Consider the following 20,375-nt stretch of genomic DNA (forward strand, 5'->3'; position numbering starts at 1 on the left):
CGCGCGCGCACACACACACACACACACACACACACACTGGCGGAGGCGGGTGGCCAGAGAGATTAGAGGGATAAAGTCACTGTCAGTCAGAAAAAATAAGAATCTGGGCTGGACGTGCCACACTGGGGTCTTCTGAAAGTAGGTGCAGCATCTGCAGCTCCTCATGCCCGGCCTTAAGGTGATGCGGGATTGATTTTTCTTGGTTTGTTAGCTGTGAAATCCCCGGGCTGTGAAAAGGTTTGGGTCAAGAACTAGACTTTGATTTATTGAGGCTTGCTTTGCCCTGCTATGCCACACCTTGTGGTGTCTGGGGTATTTTGGAGCACTCATACAAAGTTTGAATTGGTATTCAAGCGAGCTTGGTTTTTAATACTTGGGAATTAAAAAAAAATGAAGATATGCATTCTCTTAGTTTAAATTGAGTTTTATTTTTCAATACACATGTATATATTTTAACAGAAGTAATCACTGGTGATGTCACTCAAAAGTAATCACTGGTGATGTCACTCAAATAGTGAGTCCACCAGGTGTGGCGTTGTTAGAATTTGAATTTGAAACTAAGTTTACCCTATAGTTTTAGAGAAATTGACTGCTTCTTTTTATGCGCTGTATTACTGGGAGGTATGTGTGCTGAGAATCCTGTCACATCATCTTGCTGTTGGTGAGAAGGTCTCCCCTGGTGTTGGCCACCTGACTTGGGACAAAACCCAAACTATATATTTTTTTATCACTAGTGTTTCAGTGTGTGCAACTGTGCTTCTTGGGCCACTAACCTTAGTCTCTGGTGAGAAGAAATAGGTATCAAAAATGTGCCCTAGGCACATTTGGGAGCAAGGAGGAAGGTTGTAGATTTCTTTTTCCCCATTAAAGTTTTCATGTATTGGCAATTTAAACCCCAAAGCATTGTTTACCACCTGTCAGATGCACTCAGAAGTGTAAAGATTAACTAATAAAAGATTTGTAAAATGCTTCCTGAATCTAAAATTCTATAAATATGCTAAATAGTAATAATCCACCCATAGTTAAATTTATGTAGCTGCTTCTGCCATGCATATAAGATGATTTAGATGCATGTTTCCTGTCAATTAAACAATGAGTTTGGAGCAAAATAATGAGTTCAATTCACATCCTATGAAACTTTGAAATAAAATTTCTCCCATAAAGCAGCAACAGCAGAGAATCATAAAGTAAGCTGCATTTCAAAAAGCTGTATATGAAATGGCATTTACCTTATGGTTGGGTGAAGAGGGACCCAGTGAACTTCTGAAACTAAGAAATATTCAGCCCTGGTTCATGTGTGTCTGAACCATCAACATTCCCTAACAGGGAGGGCATACAGGTTTTGTGGAACAGCCTCATAGCTTTCCAGTCTAATCCAAGAAATATGCCTCTTCGTATTTTAAGGTTGAATTCAACCTGTGGTTTTGTTCATAGACAATGAAGAAAATCTGTATAGTTACTTGGATTAATTATTGATTCTTCCAATATCATGGGCTTGGTTTTGAGGCATCCTTAACACCAGCTATCATTTTAACATCCTGCAGATAACTGGTTTGTTCCCAGTTGATTTAGTGGCATATTAACATTTTTCTCTGAGCATGTTTTGAATAACAAAGTGTGTCATTCTTCTGTTTACTGACATCCTAGAGTAAAATCTGTTTCTTCCATGCTACTTTTAAGTATAAATACAGATACAGGTGATCTTTCTTTTGTTTTAGATAGACAACTCTAGATTTATCACTAGCAGGTTATGCTGTGACCTTAATGAAGTTGAGGATGTCTTTTTTTTTTGACACTTGTCCAATTTAGTGGACTTTTCTTTTCATTTCCTCCACTAGAATTTGGATGGGCAGTTGCTAAATAGACTCCATTCCCGTATTCCACAACCTTCCCTCTGCCGCCACTCCTCCTTTATCCGAGTAACTTAAACCTCTGCTCTACTTTGTCTTAACTTGACAACAAGTTGTTACGGGTGAAAGTGCACTAGGTGAAAAATAAAAGAGCTTGCATTTCCGGAGCAGCTGTGATATACTAGGCACTGTGCCACAATATCTCATTAAATTCTTGTAATAATCTGGTGAAGTAGATGTTGTCTGTGTTTCACAGAAAAGAAAACTGAGGCTCAAAGAAGCTCTCATGCCCAAGGATGAACAGTTTATGAATAGAAAAGCCAGGATTTGAATCAATACAGTCTGGTACTTCCTGCTGCGTTGCAATCTCTAAGAAGAGTTCACATTCTGAACTGAAGTGTGGAAGAGTTCTTCTGTTAATTAGCCATTTGACCTCAGAGAAGTCCCTTAACCCTCTGGGCCTCTGGTTTCCTTTCACTAGTTTTGGATTAAATTATCTCTCAGAGATAGAAGAGACAGTTCCAGGATTTTGGATGCCAAGCACATAAGCTATTTCTCCCACAGAATCCCAGAATATGCTCTCCCTTCCCCTTTCTCCACCCCCTTCCTTCCCATTTTTCTTCTTTTCTTCCTTTAGGTCTAAGTAAATTGCACTTCCTCCAGGAGGCTTTTCTGAACTCCCTTCTGTTCTTCTCCATCTCAGCCCTCAGTGAACCCTCATGGAGCTGATTACAAACTAAAGTCTCTTATTTTTATTTGTTTAATATGATTGTTGTTTTTATCTTCTTCCCCATCCCTCCCTACTTCCCCATCAGAATGTAGGCTGCATAGGCCAGAACTCTGTTTTCTGACTTTTTTCATTACTGTATTCCCAGGGCCTAGCACAGTGATGAATGGCACATATTTCTTAGTCTGTATGTTTGAATAAATAATTATCTCTTATAAAAGACATGTGTGAATGGCTAATATATTGTCCCTTCCTTGGGAAAGCCTAAATGAAGCATCATTGATCTTACAGTGTTAGAGAGGGTGAGCCTGAATTATGAACGGAGATCTGAGCGCCGTAATGGAGATGACAGGGCCGCCCTCAGACACACAGGACAAATGGACACACTGCACCTAGTACAACCCCATATTTTACGGCAGAGGAAACTGAAGCTCAGAATGATAATAGAAATTTAGGTCTAGACAATACTTTAGAGATCAGCTAATAGTCTAAGCCATTGTTTTATTGATGAGCAAACTGAAGCCCCCCAAAACAGATCATAAACTATAGAACCTAAGCCTTCTGACTTATAAACCAGCATTCTTTTCACTCTGAGATCAAAAATAGTGAGAACCACACAGTCAACAGGAGTAAGGAGCTTTGGACAATGATGCTTTCTTTCAAAAATTCAAAAGAGACTTATGTTGCCCAGACCAATCCTGAATAGCAGCATTAGAACATCTTAATATGTATAGTCTATTTTCAAAGTTCTTCTGGTCTCTATAGACTTCGGTGACACATTTACTATTTTAATAATCCATCAAGCAGCCTTTTAATGCCTATCATTAGTTTACCAATTCTATTTAAATGCTTAGACAGTCCAAATAGAAAATTTACAGTGCTGAGCATTTAACACTGGTGTGATAGATTAAAGATACATTTCAAACATGATTGCTAGTTTGAACCTCAAAATATTGGTGGCTTATCTTTAAGCACAAAAATGATAACTTTTCTTCTCTAACATAGACAGCAATCCTTGCTAAAGTATTACATTTTATAAACAAACAGTTCTTAAAGTTTAGAGGGCATAAAAATCATCTGGAAGGCTTTTTAAAATCACAGATTGCTTGGAGCCATTCTGCACAGTTCTGAATTAATAGGTTTGAGATTGCCCCCACACAACTGCATTTTAACAAATACCTTTGGTGATTTCTCAATCAAACAGTCTGAAGATCTCATTTTGAGATCCAATAACAATTTTGGTATGTTTTTAATTTCCCCAGCTTCTTCCTAAGAGGATATTTTAAAAGAAGATATTTGGGGAGGAACTCAGTGTGTTTGAATCCAGCTAATAGCAGAGATTATTAAAATTGTTTACTAGGTATGATGACATTTGTTTCCTTTGTAGCAAAAGTTGTGTGTGTGTGTGTGTGTGTGTGTGTGTGTGTAATCATGATGTGGCTACTAGACTTGATATTGGCCTCAAATCAAGCATGTTCAAAAATGTTTCTATTGGACCACAAAAATAAATTGATAAGTAGTAATAAGAGTAATAAGAGTTGAGTGTTAAGTTTCATGAGGAAATAGTGAAGTCCCTTGTTCTCTGGATGGTTACATTCTGTACAGTTGAGAGATAACATTAATATCCACGAAACATTCAGGATAAGTTTGCAAATCAAATACAGGATGCCTAGTTAAATCTGAATTTCAAATACACAACAAATCATGTTTTAATAAAATTGTGTCTCCCCTATAATATTTTTATTTGCTAAATCTGGCATTCCTGATCAGAGAACATTAGTGTTCAGTGTCATTAGTTTCTAGAAGTAAGGGTGCTGAGCGGTGGTTGTTAAGCTTAATGAAATTGATAAAAGCTCTGGACGTGCTCCTGAGAAAAATGCCCCCATGGCACATTCCAACAGGCCTCACATTACCATCCCTTGGGTTCCAGGCTGCCGAAGCTCTCAGGGACATCAGGTCATCTATAATGGGGGACATCAGGTCATCTACAGTGGTAGACAGTGAGGCAAGCTCCTCAGGCCATTTTCTCTGGGCTGGAAAGGTCTGGAAGGTGACTGTGAAAAGTATAGTTGAACTAGGCCTTAAGGAGCAGAATTTAGCTGGATTGTGGGTGGGAAGACATCTGAAGCTTTGAGAGGAGGCAGATTCCCTCAGGCCCTGAGGGTATTTAGTGCAGAATACTGAGAAATCAGCTTGGGCAGGTTAAAAAAAAACAAAAAACCAAAAAAACAAAACTGGATTGTGGACGTTCTTAAGTTTTAAAGGGTTTCGACTGCCCATGTTGGAAAATAAAGAGTCTTCATTGATATGTCAGTGGGGAGAACATGATCGAACAAAAGGAAAGAATAAGAAAATCATAGGAAGCCCAAGCTTCCTATGTCAGGCCTAAGCCCAAGTCAGTCAGCCTGGTACAAGCTCCTCATTTACGAGCTATGAGGTCTTCGACGTGTGAGCAACTTCTGTGAGTCCCCATCTCCTGAGCTGTGAATTGGGAATAATAATAGAAGCTACTAATGGGGTTGTTGTGCGAATAAAATGAAGTTGTTTGGTGCTTAGCACAGTGTGTGATACTGCATAAATATTCAATTAACGGTGCATAAGTACTATGACATGCTCCTGCTGCCCCAATATTGTTCAAGAAAGAGAAGTCTCAGCAACCTGCTTGAACCTGATTTTTTTTTTTATTTTGGGGAAGTAAAAAAAAGAGGAAAATGATTGATTACTGGATTTGAATATAGCTTTAAAATCTCCCTTTTCCAAGTTGAAATTGCATTAACAAAAAACAGTAAGGGCAGAAACAAGTGAGCAAAATGCCGTGTGTACTTCTGAGATTTTAAAAATAAGTACATTCAACCCTTTATTATTTCTCCTAAGAGGAAATATGATGGATAGTTCAAATAATTTACTCTGATCCAAATAAACATTTTAAAATTATATATGTTACTCTTAATAGCAGTTTGCCATCTTTTTTGGCCAATATTTAAATTAATCAGCATGTGATTGTTGTTCCCCAAAGCCTTTTAAACAGTAAGAGAAAATGAGGTTATCAGAGACAATTTACAAAGCAGCCAGGTTCCCCTCGAGTAGGTAATAAGGCTGACCACTAATTTTGGAAATGATTTCTTAGGTGCTCTGGAGTCAGACTGCTTAGGTTCCAATCTCTGGTGGCTCCTCCCCCAGGTCAGTCATTTTGCTTCTCTAAACCTCAGTTTCTTCCTATAGGTAAATAAAAGTAGTAACATTCCTTCCTCAAAGGGTATGTGCACTGAGTCCTCAGTAAGGTGCCTGGTACACAGTAAGCACTTGCCAGCATGTAAAAATTTCCCAGCATGAAATTTTATGATCAAAGCAACATAGTCATCTTACTGGTATATTATTTTCTTTAATATACTCATAAAGAATTTAGTTCAGGAAAGCGTCTAATAATGTGGGAGCTATTTATGATCTTTAGTCACAGCTTAATGTATTGATGTACCCAACCAGGGTTGTTTAGAGCATTTTCCAAGCCATAGAGTAACATTGTACTCCATGTACTCTAAGCCATAGAGTGCAATATTACTCTATGGCTTGGAAAATTTGAAAGAATTTTTAGCTGCAATTTTCGTTACGTGTTTCTTTTTTTTACTTGTCTATCTTCAACTGTAACAGGGCAATTGGTGCCTTTCTAAAGAGCTTTGGGTTTCTTACGCATTAAAGTGTCTGGGCCCTAGAATTTACTTGGCTCATAAACTTATGAGACAGAACAATACAAGACTGGTTTAAGGTACATTATAGTTGCATGTATGACAGTGAGTTTTTATTTGGTTTTGCTAGAGAGCATCTCCCACAGTGCCTTAAAGATAGTAGACTCAAATATTTATTGAATGAATTTAATGTATAATAAGATGCATTGCATTTTTTTTCCTGAGGATATCTTTATCTCACATTAGAAAATCTAACTTTAAAAAAAAAGAGAGAAGGAAAGATCATACAGATATTTCTAGACCGAAGTATTATTGAAAATGTGAACTTGGAGATCTACCATTTGTATTTTCTGAAAGTGCTATCATTTTCACAAGCCTGTTTCTCCCATAGGGTCTTTGCATTAGCTCTTCCGTTTCTATGGAATATTCTTCCCTCAGATGGTGCTTGGCCCAGATAAGATATCACCTCTTCAGAGAAGTCCTCCCTGACCACCTAATCTCACTCACTTTCTATTACGTCTCTTTGTTTTATTTATTGTAGTATATTACTATGTGATTGTTTCATTTTTTTAATTGTTTATCCTCATCCTTACTGGACTAGAAGTACCCTGAGGTCAGAGGTCAAGCCTACATGTTTACTGTTATCTTCCCAGGATCTAGTATAGTGCCAGGCATTTCACAGATACTCAACAAATATTTTGTCAATTTGTTGAATTAATAAAGATCAAGATACGATTTTTTAGTGTTATCCAAACGCATAGCAGTAATTTCTAATCTTTTGAGTCACATTTACCTTAAAGAATTGGATTAAAATTTTGACACTCCTCCTTAATGAAAATTTACATACACGACTTTTTGCCTACAATTTAAGTTCATGGATCTCAGGCTAAGAACCTCAGCTCTAAAGGTGTATACACAAATATTAAGAAAATCAAATTGCACTATTGAGCTAAATGTCACCAAAAAATTAATTACTACAAATGAATTATAAATTTTAATGCTCATATTTTTACAGTAACCAATTACATGTTGCCTTTGGAGAATTTTGCAACCCTCCAGAGGAAAAAAAAGACTACCTATAAATGTTATATATTTTATTTATATGCTGGAAAGGATTTAGGGCCTATAGAAAAAGGCTAATAAAAATATATACCGTACAGCAATATAAAATGTATTTCAAGTAGGTAAGAAAAAATGAGTCAAAGGAAAAAAATAAGGGTAAGAACATAAGATAGGGTCATGAGAGAGATTCATACTCAAAATTTATGTCATGAAATTCAACACTCTTTCTAGAAGATAGTAACAAATTTTGTTCTCAGTATTTGAGCAGCCAATGCAAAGGAGAAAAAAATCAGTTATGCCTTGCAGAGGGTCATATTTTATGTATACTTATACATGAATATATGTATATGTATATAATAGAAACTGCCTCTTAAAAGAAGAAAGCTTGAGTATTGTAATAAGGAATAAAGAGATATATTTCTGGTGTTTTGTTTTTGGCATGTGCCCTTGTAGCTGAGCCTGAAATAACCCATTAAAAAATGCTTTAAAATGACTAGCACTTTGAATGTTTATAATTAAGGTTTTATGGCTTATTGTAATTTTTGTCAGCAGTAGACCTTTGGAAGGAGGCCTCATTACACCAGTAAGGAGAGATGGAGCTTGTGTAATGAAGACAATGGGTTTTCTCCATTTTCTTACAGTCCCTCTTTTTACCTAACCAAGCAGAGAGACACTTCCCCTCCATCACTCCACCATTTCCATTGTTGCACACTATTTAGTAAAAAGCCAGAAGCTCTCATTCTCTCCTTAAGAGGCATGCACCTAGGACATTGACTAAAGCAAGTTATTCCTGCTAACCTTAGTTTCCTTGGATAGGAGTCTATCTGGGACTTCTATGCCTTCTTTATTTGAGAGAGCAAATACAATAACTAGCTTCTTAGAACATTATGTGGATTTGTGGCATTCTCTGAGGGGCTATAAATGGATCACATTGACAGCTTTATTTGTCATTCTTAAATGGAATGTGTTTTTTTTCCCCTTTGTGTTAGATCAAAATCAGATGACATTTCTTATTTCATTGTGGAATGTTTTTACTCTCATAATTGCAAAAATGCATTCATAACTGATACTATTCTAATTTACAAAATTTGTGTTTCATGATTTGGGGGCATGAGAAAAATGTGTCTGAGGGAAAACATCTTATGCAACATTTATGTTTCGCCTATTTATTGAGATCCTGATACAGTTGCTAGAATTCTGTCACCATATGGAAGCAGAGACAATTATATTGCATTTGATGACATGAATTTTAGAAGCTAAGATATAAAAAGGCATATCCAGCAGAATATCTACAATCCAGAGACTTAGGCATTTTTGAAATCTCTTCTCTCCTTTGTGTCCCCAGCATGTCTGTGGACCTTGTCCTCCTTTCCTCCCCTTGCAATGACTTCTATTCAATATATACAGTAGCAAAAATGAAGATAATAGGACTGGAAAATACTACCTTCATATCTTAGCACGCATCTTATATCATAAAACCAGTTGCATCTGCTCAGGTGAAATGTTTCATTCAGAAACCCCTATCATTCCCATTCACCCACTACTAAACCTGAATGAGAACGGAAATCTTCCTCCTTTCATTTCTTATATCCATTCAAAGCTCTCAGTGCTCTTGTGACTGACCCCAATTCTGTGCAAAATGTACTCCTAGCCTGGCGTTTAAAAATCCTGGGTTGGTACATGTTTCTCACTGAATTTATGTCTTTTCATACTGATTTCACACACTCACACTTTCAAAAAAGTTGTCTCTATTGATAATCTACTATGTGTTAGACACCGAATTGCATCAGATACTCCCTTCCTCCATTTGGCCTATGGACTAGGAAGGGAAGACAGACAGTAAAAGAATGACACACATGAATATGAAATCGAAATTGTTCTAAGTGCTACAAAAGAGAGATAGAAGGTTCTGTAAAATGAGATCCAAATGATGCACAGGCATCAACTAGACCAGGCATATAGGCAGAAGGCATGCTACACAGGGAAGTCCTCTAGCAGGAGACAGAACAGGCAGCATGAAAGACTGAGGGAAGGTCGGGCGCGGGGGCTCGTGCCTGTAATTCCAGCACTTTGGGAAGCTGAGGCGGGCGGATCACAAGGTCAGGAGTTTGAGACCAGCCTGGCCAAGATGGTGAAACTCTGTCTCTACTAAAAAAACATTACAAAAATTAGCCGGGCATGGTGGCAAGCGCTTGTAATCCCAGCTGCTCGGGAGGCTGAGGCAGGAGAATTGCTTGAACCCAGGAGGCAGAGGTTCCAGTGAGCCGAGATTGCACCACTGCACTCCAGCCTGAGTGACAGAGGAAGGAACAAGACTTCATCTCCATCTCAAAAAAAAAAAAAAAAAAAAAATTACTGAGGGAAGGCCACAATGTCTGGAGTACAGAAGAGGAGTGAACTGCTTAAGTCTGGAGATGTTATCAGGTCCATCACCATGGGAGCCTTTTTAGCCATATCAAGAAATATGCCTTTATCCTAGGACCAGTGAGAAGATTGAGGATTTTGGTTGTTTTGGTTCTTTTGGTGGGGGGTAGGGAGTGCTGTAGTTAGTTACATCATCAATTTTACATTTTGAAAATATATTTCTGGCTACCATGTGGAATATGGGTTGGCAAGGGGGAAAGGTATGCAGATCAGTGAAATATTTCAGTAGAGAGATAGTGATACCCTGGCCTAAAGGAGAAGGATGAGGTGTTAGTGACTTCTGAAAGGTGAATGGATTCAAGAGATATATAGGAGGTAAAATTGACAGGCCACCTTCTGTGTTATCTATGTGCACCCCATGAGGAAGTGTCAGGGAACAATGGAGGAGGAACGTGTGTGTGAAAACAGATGCTAAGCTCAGTGTTGGACATGTTGAGTTTGAGATGTCTCGAGACATCACGGGAGACAGCAGACAGACAGTGGATTATGGGTGTGGGGCTTGTCAAAGATATAAACTTCTGACTCATCGTGACATTCATAGGTCTGGAGGCAGATATGATTGCTTAGAGAAAGATAATGAAGCAAGTGATAGAAGAAAACACTGAGACCAAAATGCCTGGAGGAAATTAAACCCATAATGGCCCAGTAGTGAAAGAGCCCACAGAGGATGAAAGACAGCAAAAGAAACAGAAGGAAACCCAGGGATTCCTGGGTCATGGTGGGCAGAGGAGCAAGCGTTCTAGGAAAGAAGCAGGGGTCAGCTGAGTTGAAAGAAGAAGACTGAGAAATGTGTGTTTTATTGAGCATGGAGGGAGAATACTGGTCAGGGGAGAATTATTTTTGAATTAAAGAGAAATTTCTAAGTGATATGTACGGGAAATGACAGTTGTAACTGGTTCTGTCTGTCATCCTGCCTATTTGAGAATATTTTACATGTTCACATCTTGCATCTGTCTCAAAAAGATTCTTGAGGAATAGGCAAGATAGAAAAATCATTGGCCTATTGGTGACCACTAGAAAGAGAGAGAAACTAGGATGGAGCATAGAACAGTCTGAGGTTCTGAGATCTGAATTGGAGAGAAAAGATTGAACCTGCACACCAAGAGTATTGTATGAGCACAGCCCCACCTGTTTGTCCCATCAGTGGTGCTCCTACGGCCAGGGTAAATAAATGTCACGAAGCAATGCTGGCTTGCCTCTCCCACTTGCTTGCATTGCTATGTGGGGTGTAGGGTGGGGGTGGGGGGAGCCTGGGACATCACAGAGCACATGCTTGGGGACTTCCATGAACTGCAGCCTCAGTTTTCCTTCCTGCTTCTGCTTTAGCACCAAAGTTTGAACCCCACCCAGAGTAGGGGCAGAGTGGACGTCACTGTCTCAGCACAGGGACAAGGTGATAAGGCAGAGGTTAGATTGCACAGCTGTGAGCTGTCACTGGGAGGTAAGAGAAGAAAGATGTGTCTATGATTATTTGCAGTAGTTTGCCTATGAAGAGGAAGTGAGAGATTAGGGGGCAACTGGAGAGAGAGAAGGCTGAGTAAACATTTATTCATTCAACAAATATCAACCTATCTTATATGTACTAGGCATTAGGACTAGGACAGGCACCAGGAAGACATTTTCCATTCCCCATGGAAAATCTACCATAAAATATACTTTTGCCATAAAATAAATTCATGTGATAATCTCAAATGCATTTTGTAATCTGATGTCTTAAAACAAATGCAACATTTTTCCTCAGATGTAACTACTTACTTGATTTTTATAAAATAGTCAAATTTGTGTTTTAAGAAAGAAAAATAACACATCAACTTCTACTTTTTTCTCTCTCTCATTTTCTCTTTTCATTCTTTTTGTCTTTCAAATCAGACAGTCTTACTGTTGTCACTTATTGTTCAAAAATATTTTCTAAAATGGTGTCCTTAACCCTATGTTCAGAGCCTTTCACAGTGCTATTTGACTGAAAAAAAAAATGCTTTAATCTCCTATAATTTTTAGAGCATTCAGTATTACCCCATGGAAGTTAGAAATGTGATTAAAGCAAGGTTTCCCTAGCCAAATTATAAACTTCCTGATAGTAAAGGCACTGCTGGGTGTATAGCTATCCAGAATAAAGCCAGAGTACTATAAATGCAACTTTCATAGGAAGGGTACAATTAAGGATCCTTGGTTTGTAGAAGAGGAGGGTACAATGAATTCTTAACCAAGGATTCAGGAAGATCCCTGAAGGAGGTAGTATTTAAACTTGGTATTAATTCATGTGTTCATCGCATCACTATTCACAATAGCAAAGACATGGGATCAACCTAGGAGCCCATCAGTGGTGGATTGGATAAAGAAAACGTGGTGTACATACACCGTGGAATACTTCACAGCCATAAAAGTGACAAAATCATGTCCTTTGCAGCAACATGAATGCAGCTGGAGGCCATTATCCTAAGTGAATTATCACAGAAATGGTAAACCAAATACTGTACGTTCTCATTTATGAGTGGGAGCTAAATGTTGGGTGCACATGGACATAAAGAAGGGAACAACAGACACTAGGGACTACTAGAGGGGGAGGGAAGGAGGGGCAAGGGCTGAACAACTACCTAGTGGGTACTCTGCTCACTACCTGGGTAACAGGATAATTTGTACCCCAAACCTCAGCATCCACACATTGTATCTATGTAACAAACCTGCACATGTATCCCTTGAATATAAAATAAAAGTTGAAATTATATTTTTTTAAAAATAAAATCTTGGTTCCTTGAAATAAATAAATATAACTGTGTGTTAAAAGTTGAGTATTTCAGACAGCAGAAAGCTACTAACCAGGGTCTCAGAGGCAGGAAACAACTTTTCGCAGGAGTTAGGGGGTGGGGAGGGTTTGATAGTGAGGGGAGATGCTTTAGAATGACTAGAGAGGTTATGTGGAAAGTGGTAAACGTATTGATCTCAGATCTTGGAAAGCTGTGCTTGGAAAGTTTATCCTGTACAGGTCTGTTGAAGAGCTGTTAGAAGTTTTCAAGCAAGGGGAGAAGCATGAGGTTTAAGAAAAAGACTAGAAGCACCTGGAAACCTGGGAAATGATGGGAGATTGAAAGCAGGAATACATTAGATGAGAGGTCATTGCCTACATGGGAGATGGAGGATGGTGGGTGAGTTTCTGAATTATGTCAGCGACCTTGGATATGTCAATGGGAAATAGGGCTTTTTGTATGCAAGGTGGCCATAATCTAATCATTGGATATGTGTATTGTGGGAAGTAAGAGAATGAAGATGATGCCAAGTATCGAACCAGGGAGAGTGGCAGTGCCACTGATTTTAAGGAACAGGGAAAAAAGTCAAATTCAGGAGAGGATGGGAATGAAGATCTAGTTCACAAAAGCATCCAAAAAGATATAATTTAAGCTCTAAATGTGAATGAAATTGCTGCCAAGTGGAGAATCTTGTGGAAGGTCCACGTTTAAGGGAAGGCAGAAGAAGAAAAGCCAGAAGAAGAAAATTCAGGGGAGTTTCTTGAGATGGGAATTGAGGTTTCAGGAAAGACAAGAAAAAGATGTGGATTTCAAGGAAGAAGCCTCATGCTGTGATTTGTTTCACTGATATAATCACTAGGTTGTGCCTTTTCTGTTTCTCTTCCTTTCCCTGTGGAACGGCCCCATGAAATGGGCTGTGCAGCTATCCGTTCTGTCTCACATCTGGGTCCACGCTTCATTTTTGCAGCTCTGTCCTTACTCATTAATGAGCAGCAACTGGCCTGGAGCCACCAGCAATCAACAATTTCCTTCAGAAACTCCTCCTTACTGTTGAGAAAATGACTTAGTAAAGAAGCTGCTTGTGTCTTTGTTAGAGAGGCACAGAAGGGGAGGTGAGCTGGATGATTTGCCAATTGGGAGTTATTGGTTTTGTATTTAAGGTTTTCCTGATTCAAGCTTCAGGTTTGTTTCTAGGAATAACACAGTTTTTATGGCAATAATAACTACCTCCAAGCAAAACTACTGTTTTGCCCTTCAGTTTTTATATTAGGTAGTCAGTCCTACTCATAAAATAGTCCATTTTATCTCAATGTCTCTATTTCAGGTTTTACATGAAAAATTTCTCAATGAATTTTTTATTAGGAGGATAAAATATTTGGTTTCTTTGGAGGAAGTGATATGCTTTCTCCTAAGAATAGGACTTACAGGGTTTCTCCTACGAATAGGACTTTGTTTTCCTTTCACCTAAATTACCAAGGAATTCAAATCCAAATTATAATGTCAATCACTTCAACTGTGTTGACCAGTATATATGGCCTATATATATTATATATATATATATATATATCTTTTATTTATATTTCATTAATTTCTTGGAAAGCACCTCAAATCCTCAAGGTAAAAAGAAAGTCATAGCATAAATAAAAAGTGTTGCTGTTAAAGAAATTCCTTTCCAAACATTATCTCGTTTGACTGTCAAAACAGTCCTACTGAGTAACTGGTATTATTACTTCCACCTGGAAGATGAGGGCAGCATCACCAGGAAGTTAAGAACTTAAAGTTCACTCAGATGAAAACTATGAGTGAGATTTGACCCCAGATATTCTGTCTCCAAAGGCAGTAGTCATTTCAGCCTGACTTTTGTAAGCAGCTAGGAGATTTGTCAATGGCATGTAGTTGGTTGGCACACTTCTCATTCTCATGAGAAATAATCACTGACATAAGAAACTAATATTGTTTGAGTGGTTTTCTTCTTGAGAGTGAAACATTCCATGCTTGTATGTATCTCTTTCCTAGGTTTTATAATAATCAAGAAGCACATGAAAGACGCCTCTTCATCAAGCATTCTTGACTAAGTTATGAAGATGGAGTTGAAGTTGATTTTCCCCCTTCATCTGGTGAGTAACTACTAATTTAGGTAACAGAATTGGCTTTCCCCTTTCTCACAATATTTAACAAAGAAATGGAAAAGCATCTTGCGTAAAGATGGCATGACTTATGAATAATATCTAGATTGTCTTCATTATGTTTCACAAAAAATAGAAATATTACATTTCTTAGTTCAATTATGGGTTTTATAAATTCTAGTTGAATATATTTTCTCTGGTTTACAATTTGAGTTGAATATGTTGAATATGTTTTCTCTGGTTTACAATAAAGTGTTTACAAAGCAAAAGTAAACGTCCACCCAGCTCATGAACATATGAGTTTTGATTACTAAAATAACATAACTCTTCTACCCACTTTATACGCACTTAAAATTCTTTAGTGCGTAGCATTTTGTGCAGGAAATTGACATGTGGACTCTGAAAAGTCATGACCATATACAAGAAAGATTTAGAAATGACCAGATTGCTGTGCGTGGCATTTCTCTTTTTCCCAGATGCCTTAGCTTGGAGCATCCGCCCTTTTTGGCCTGGGCACTGAATGTCTTTAATTAGAAAATCTTATTAGAACTAGAGTCATCCCAAGTGAGTAAAATCAGCTTTTGAAAAAAGGTCCACATTATTGAATTTTTTTCCCCAGAGTATTGTGCCTAAAAAAAGTAGAATTATTTGAAAAGGACAGTATGGACAGTTTACTTTCCTTTGTCCACCCATAAAATTATTTGTTATTTTCACTTTTCATTATATTTTATTTTTCTTCATATGTTTATATGGTCTAATGCATATTTAAAAGGAAAACTCTGTGTGTAGCTGCAAATATTGTAACATTTCATTTATTCCAAAGAATTAAGATGGTGGGCATATATGAATTTGTGGGAAAGCTGAATTATAGATAACTCTTAAACAAATGTGGCTTTTATTACCTTTAACTACATATACTAACTTCAACAAAACCTTATAAAGTAGAAGTCCTTAAGGAGACCTGTTATAATAAATCATATGAACATTTTGTTATTAGCATATAGATTGGATGTATGTAGGAACTTGTAAAGTGCCTGAGGTTCCTTGAAAATTGTTTATTCTGTGTCTAAAAAGTGTACATAAGACTGAAAATAAATGTTTAAAACACCATATATTATCCACCTATAAATAAAGTGTTTACAAAGCAAAAGTAAACGTCCACCCAGCTCATGAACAAATTACCAAAATATTTTAAATTTATTGAAGCCCCAAATTAATGAGATATTACCATGTGTGCATAAATAACTTAAAGAATAAAATTTGCTGATCCTTCTCTCATATGGGTATTTGTGCTAATGAACCAGGATCCTATTTACACTATTAGTCCCCAAAGTAATTGCTTATTTGAAGAAGTTCTGTCTTATGGGTTTTCAGTTAATTAAATCTCTATTTGCATTTTATGCACACATTTCAAATTCTCAAGCCCTATGTTTCATAAGCCAGATTCAAATATGTTCATGTAATAATATCTCTCATTAAGGCTGTAGTCTTTCATTTTTAAAGGAATGTTCAGAATAGCCATATGCATAAAACACTTATTAATAAAATCCTATCAATATTTTAGAAAAGTCAATCCATTCAATGTTATTTTTTTCGTTTAAATTTTCCTATTGGTAATGGTGATTACTATGCTGAACAGACTTCCAATCTGTAATGTTTCAGTTAACTTAATTTATTCAATGATTTTTTTCCTTTGATTTTGCGTGTCAGTTTTTAACTTCTAATACGGCTTTAGAGTTACAAGCACCCTTTACAAGCTACGTGCATATTAACCGATAGATCTTGCCTACCCAATTGGAGCAAAAATATGGAGCAAAACTTTTCTAATTTTAATACTGAGGAACAGAGTACAATAATTCAGAAAGTTAGAGAGATTTTAAATGGTTTAGTTTTCAGGTAGTTGTCAAATATTTGACCAAGAAGTTGGGAATTAAAGTACGTAAGTGATAAAAATTGTAAATGTCTTCATTAGATCCAAACTATGGAAATCTTTCATTGCTACCCTACCTTGGAAGCTGGAAAAAGTTACTGCAATTAGGAGGTAGAAGAAATAGAGGAACAGGCCAGAAGGAGGGCAGGGCCAGGAAGCTCTGCAGGGTCCATGCTATGTAGCAAGGCAAGGCCAGACATTGGGGAAGGTACCCAGGTGCACAATTTGGAAAGCAGGTTTGAAATCTAGTTTTGAAATCATGCCTTACTAAACTATCTTTAGGGGGTTATTACATGCTCACCTAGCTCAGTGTTTAGGTGTATTTGAGTGCATCTAGGTGTATTCCTCTTTGCAAAGACGTAAAATGCAAAATCTGAATACATTTAGATTCAAAAATTCCAGCCTAGTATTATATCTTAATCAATAAAGAGTAAAGTATCCAAGAGGAAAAAAGAAAGAAATGATATACTAAAATCAGGGTAAGCATGACACTTATTTTATTCTTTTACATAGAATAATATTGGACAATAATGTGCTTTTGTTCTCAACATGGGATTACACTGTAACTATAAGAAGAAAAACAATTTTTGATACCCTGAAAAACTCATTGTCTTATAATAAGCAAATTTCATTCAGTTAATTGTTAGTGATTCATTTAAGCAATGATCTATGTAAAGCATAATACCAATAGTCTCCTAAGAAGATATCATTTTCACTGGAATCGCCCTAAGGAAGCATTTCTTCTCATTTAGAGAAAGTAGGGATAAAGCACTTGTATTACCATTTGTATAAATTTTTAATACTGAATAAAATATTAGTATTTAGCTTAATATTGATTCCCAACATAATATTCCTCCATAATGGCATGCTAATTGGTTAGAATTAAATCAGACAGATTCAAGAACACTGAGAATAGACCATCTAGCACTTGTAATTTTTTTTCATTAGTTTCCAGAATTCCAGTTAAAATGGAATTAATCTGTCGATTAAAAGACCATGGAACAATAAAAGTTATGTGCCTTATGTCATGTGCACTGCCTTTCCCTCCCACTGTTCCATGCCCACCATAAGAAGGACAGGAAGAAGAGGAAAGAGGGCAAATGAAATGCACATGAAATTCACATGTGAATTTCAACCTCAATGTAACCGTGTTCAAGAGAGACAATTTATATGCATTCTAGCTCTGTAACTTACTATCTGTGAGACCTTAGGCATTTTATGTAAGTCTCTGGGAGCCACAATTTCCTCATCAGTAATATTAGTCTAACAGTAGCAGCCTCCTAGAGTCATAGAGGAAGTAAAACAGAGGTTCCCAATAGGAGGAAGTTTTGCCCGCCAAGAGAAATTTGGCTGTAACAATTGGAGGGACTGAGTGTGCTACTGGTATCTAGGGAGGCCAGGGATGCTTGCTAATTATCCTAGTTGCACAAGATGGCCCCCAACAACAAAGAGTCATCTGGCCAAAAATATCAATGGTATCAAGGTTGAGAAACCCTGGAGTAATGTGAAGTAATATATGCAATGAGCACAATGCCTGATACACAGTACACCCTCAAAAATATTAGTATAATTATGTTGTTATTGTTGTCATTTGAGAAGGAACTCCACATCACCCAAATGGTATCAGTACTGAGTACTATCAACAGTTCAGTAAGCCTATCCCAGTACAGTTAGTCATGCCTGTCTGCTAAGTTATCTACTTGAAGTGGCAAATATATAGGTGCCTTTAGGAGTAGAGTTACCCACTTAATACTTGACTAGTCTAGAAGGCACATAGATATGATTATAGCAAAGTTCATGGGCTGCCATTTCTCAGAAATTAGTCATTTAATCTTCTCAGAAATTGGTAGAAATAGAAAAAGACAAATAAAAAGTAACTTACAGGCCAGGCGCAGTGGCTCACACCTGTAATCCCAGCCCTTTGGGAGGCTGAGGAGAGTGGATCACCTGAGGTCAGGAGTTTGAGACCAGCCTGGCTAACAGGGTGAAACCCCATTTCCGCTAAAAATACAAAAAACTATCCAGGCATGGTGATGCACACCTGTAATCCCAGCTACTTGGGAGGCTGAAGCAGGAGAATCGCTTGAACCCAGGAGGTGGAGGTTGCAGTGAGCCGAGATCGCACCATTGCACTCCAGCTTGGGCAACAAGAGCGAAACTCCATGTAAACAAACAAAAAAAATTAACTTATAGTACCTAGTGACTGCTAACTTTTTAACTTGTGCTGTTAGTAATGCATCAGGAGTCTCATGATGATCATGTTTTACTTTGTAAAATAAGCTAATATTTGGACAAGTGGCTCAGAAATATGGTCTGATTAATATAAGATCTTGATTCATTGCTTATGTGATACATGAATATTATCAATTTCAAAACCAGTTAAATACATCAAAATAGTTTTGACTTGATGCTAAACTATTTTAAGAGGGGAAAAAAATCTTGGTTAATGCAAGAGTTTTGAGGTCAGACGTGAGTTTGCATTTCAGCTTTACAATCTTCAAGCAGTGTGACCTTGGATAATTTACCCAATTTCTCTGCGCTCAGTTTCTTCATCTGTTTAATGGGCATAAATTTACCTCGTAGGGCTCTTGAGATAATTGAGACACAAAGCATTTGGCATATAAGTGAGTAAATGAAAACAGTTATTATTTTCATCATCTTTATTATTTTCACTCTAAAGTAATTCTGGGGACCTTGCATTGCCTTGGAGTTCTAATTATAGCCTTCTCTTCTTATTGTAAAGAATGATAGCTATGATGTTAAGTACTTTTTACTGACAGAGAAACATCAAATTACATTCATTACCTCAATAAACAGAAATCTTAGACTCACTTCAAAAAATTTTATTTCTGAAGAAAAAAGAAAGCTTATATATCAAACATGGAATTTCCCAGTAAGGATATTTTTAAGGAAATGGCAGATTTCCAAAATTAAAGAAAGAAAAATGTACACATCTTTCTAGCATATTTTAATATAGTTGATAATCCACTTTTTAATTAGCCACCTAATTATAAACCAGTAGAAATTTCCCCAGGTGAATGTAGTAACCTACTTCAGAGAGGGGAAGTGGCTCTTTGAATGGGCATTCCTACTGTGAAATTTGACAGTTTTTCAGTCCCAATCTGTTCTAAACTTAAACAGCTCAGGAGAGATGGGAAAGAGCTCTGTTTCATAACCTAATCATTTCTACTGCCAGGAAGGTTGAGTAGAAGGCTGAATTCTAAATTTGCCTTTCATCAGTGTTTAGATTTTTCCTTTTTCTTTATTCCCCAGAGAAGACCCCACTTTTTATGTGTGTTCCCATCGTTCATATGTTCTAAGTTTGAAAATAAACACTTACCGTGAATCCAAACTCTGGGTTCCTTCATCTTTCTTGGTGGTATGCTTTCTGCTTAACTGCTCATGTTTCCCCAACTTCCAACTCTCAATAAGCAAAGGACTGAAAGGTACCTGAGAAGAGCATCTCAGTGTCAAGATAGACACTTGTTTAATTCCACAACCCAGTCAATGTTAAGGAGCAACATTTTAAATCTATTCCTTAGCATTCGATGCTTGAAGTTCCCAAAGTTTAATCATTTTTTAAATCATATATTCACAACTTAGTCAAAAATGTGTTCAACTTACCAATTGGTCCAGTGGACATTTATTGATTTTTGTATTGAATTCTCTCTTCCAGCCAGTTTTAGCTTTGTGTAATTACAACTCTCATATGTTTGCATTTAATTTTAAACTATCCCCTATCATTAATGTCTTGCTCATATTCATTAAGCTAATGCAAAGAGGAGAGTTGAAGTATTAATTTTAATGAATTTAACTGATCACTTTGCTT

At 37.2% G+C, this 20,375-nt stretch overlaps 1 protein-coding gene across 10 annotated transcripts in view; it reads left to right on the top strand.

Annotated features, from left to right (window-relative positions):
• RHOBTB1 (Rho related BTB domain containing 1) overlaps window positions 1–20,375 on the top strand; it is a 144,586-nt gene that overhangs the window by 349 nt on the left and 123,862 nt on the right. For 6 of the 10 annotated variants that reach the window (XM_015456308.3, XM_074000783.1, XM_065521063.1 and 3 more), the window contains exon 2: window positions 14,507–14,607. The gene's annotated coding sequence lies outside the window, so the exon portion shown is untranslated. Of the gene's footprint in view, window positions 1–81; window positions 179–14,506; window positions 14,608–20,375 lie in introns of those variants that run through there. The other 4 variants (XM_074000777.1, XM_065521064.1, XM_005565770.4 and 1 more) reach the window with 1 other exon arrangement.

Source organism: Macaca fascicularis, chromosome 9, assembly GCF_037993035.2.
Source record: "Macaca fascicularis isolate 582-1 chromosome 9, T2T-MFA8v1.1".
Lineage (NCBI taxonomy): Eukaryota > Metazoa > Chordata > Mammalia > Primates > Cercopithecidae > Macaca > Macaca fascicularis.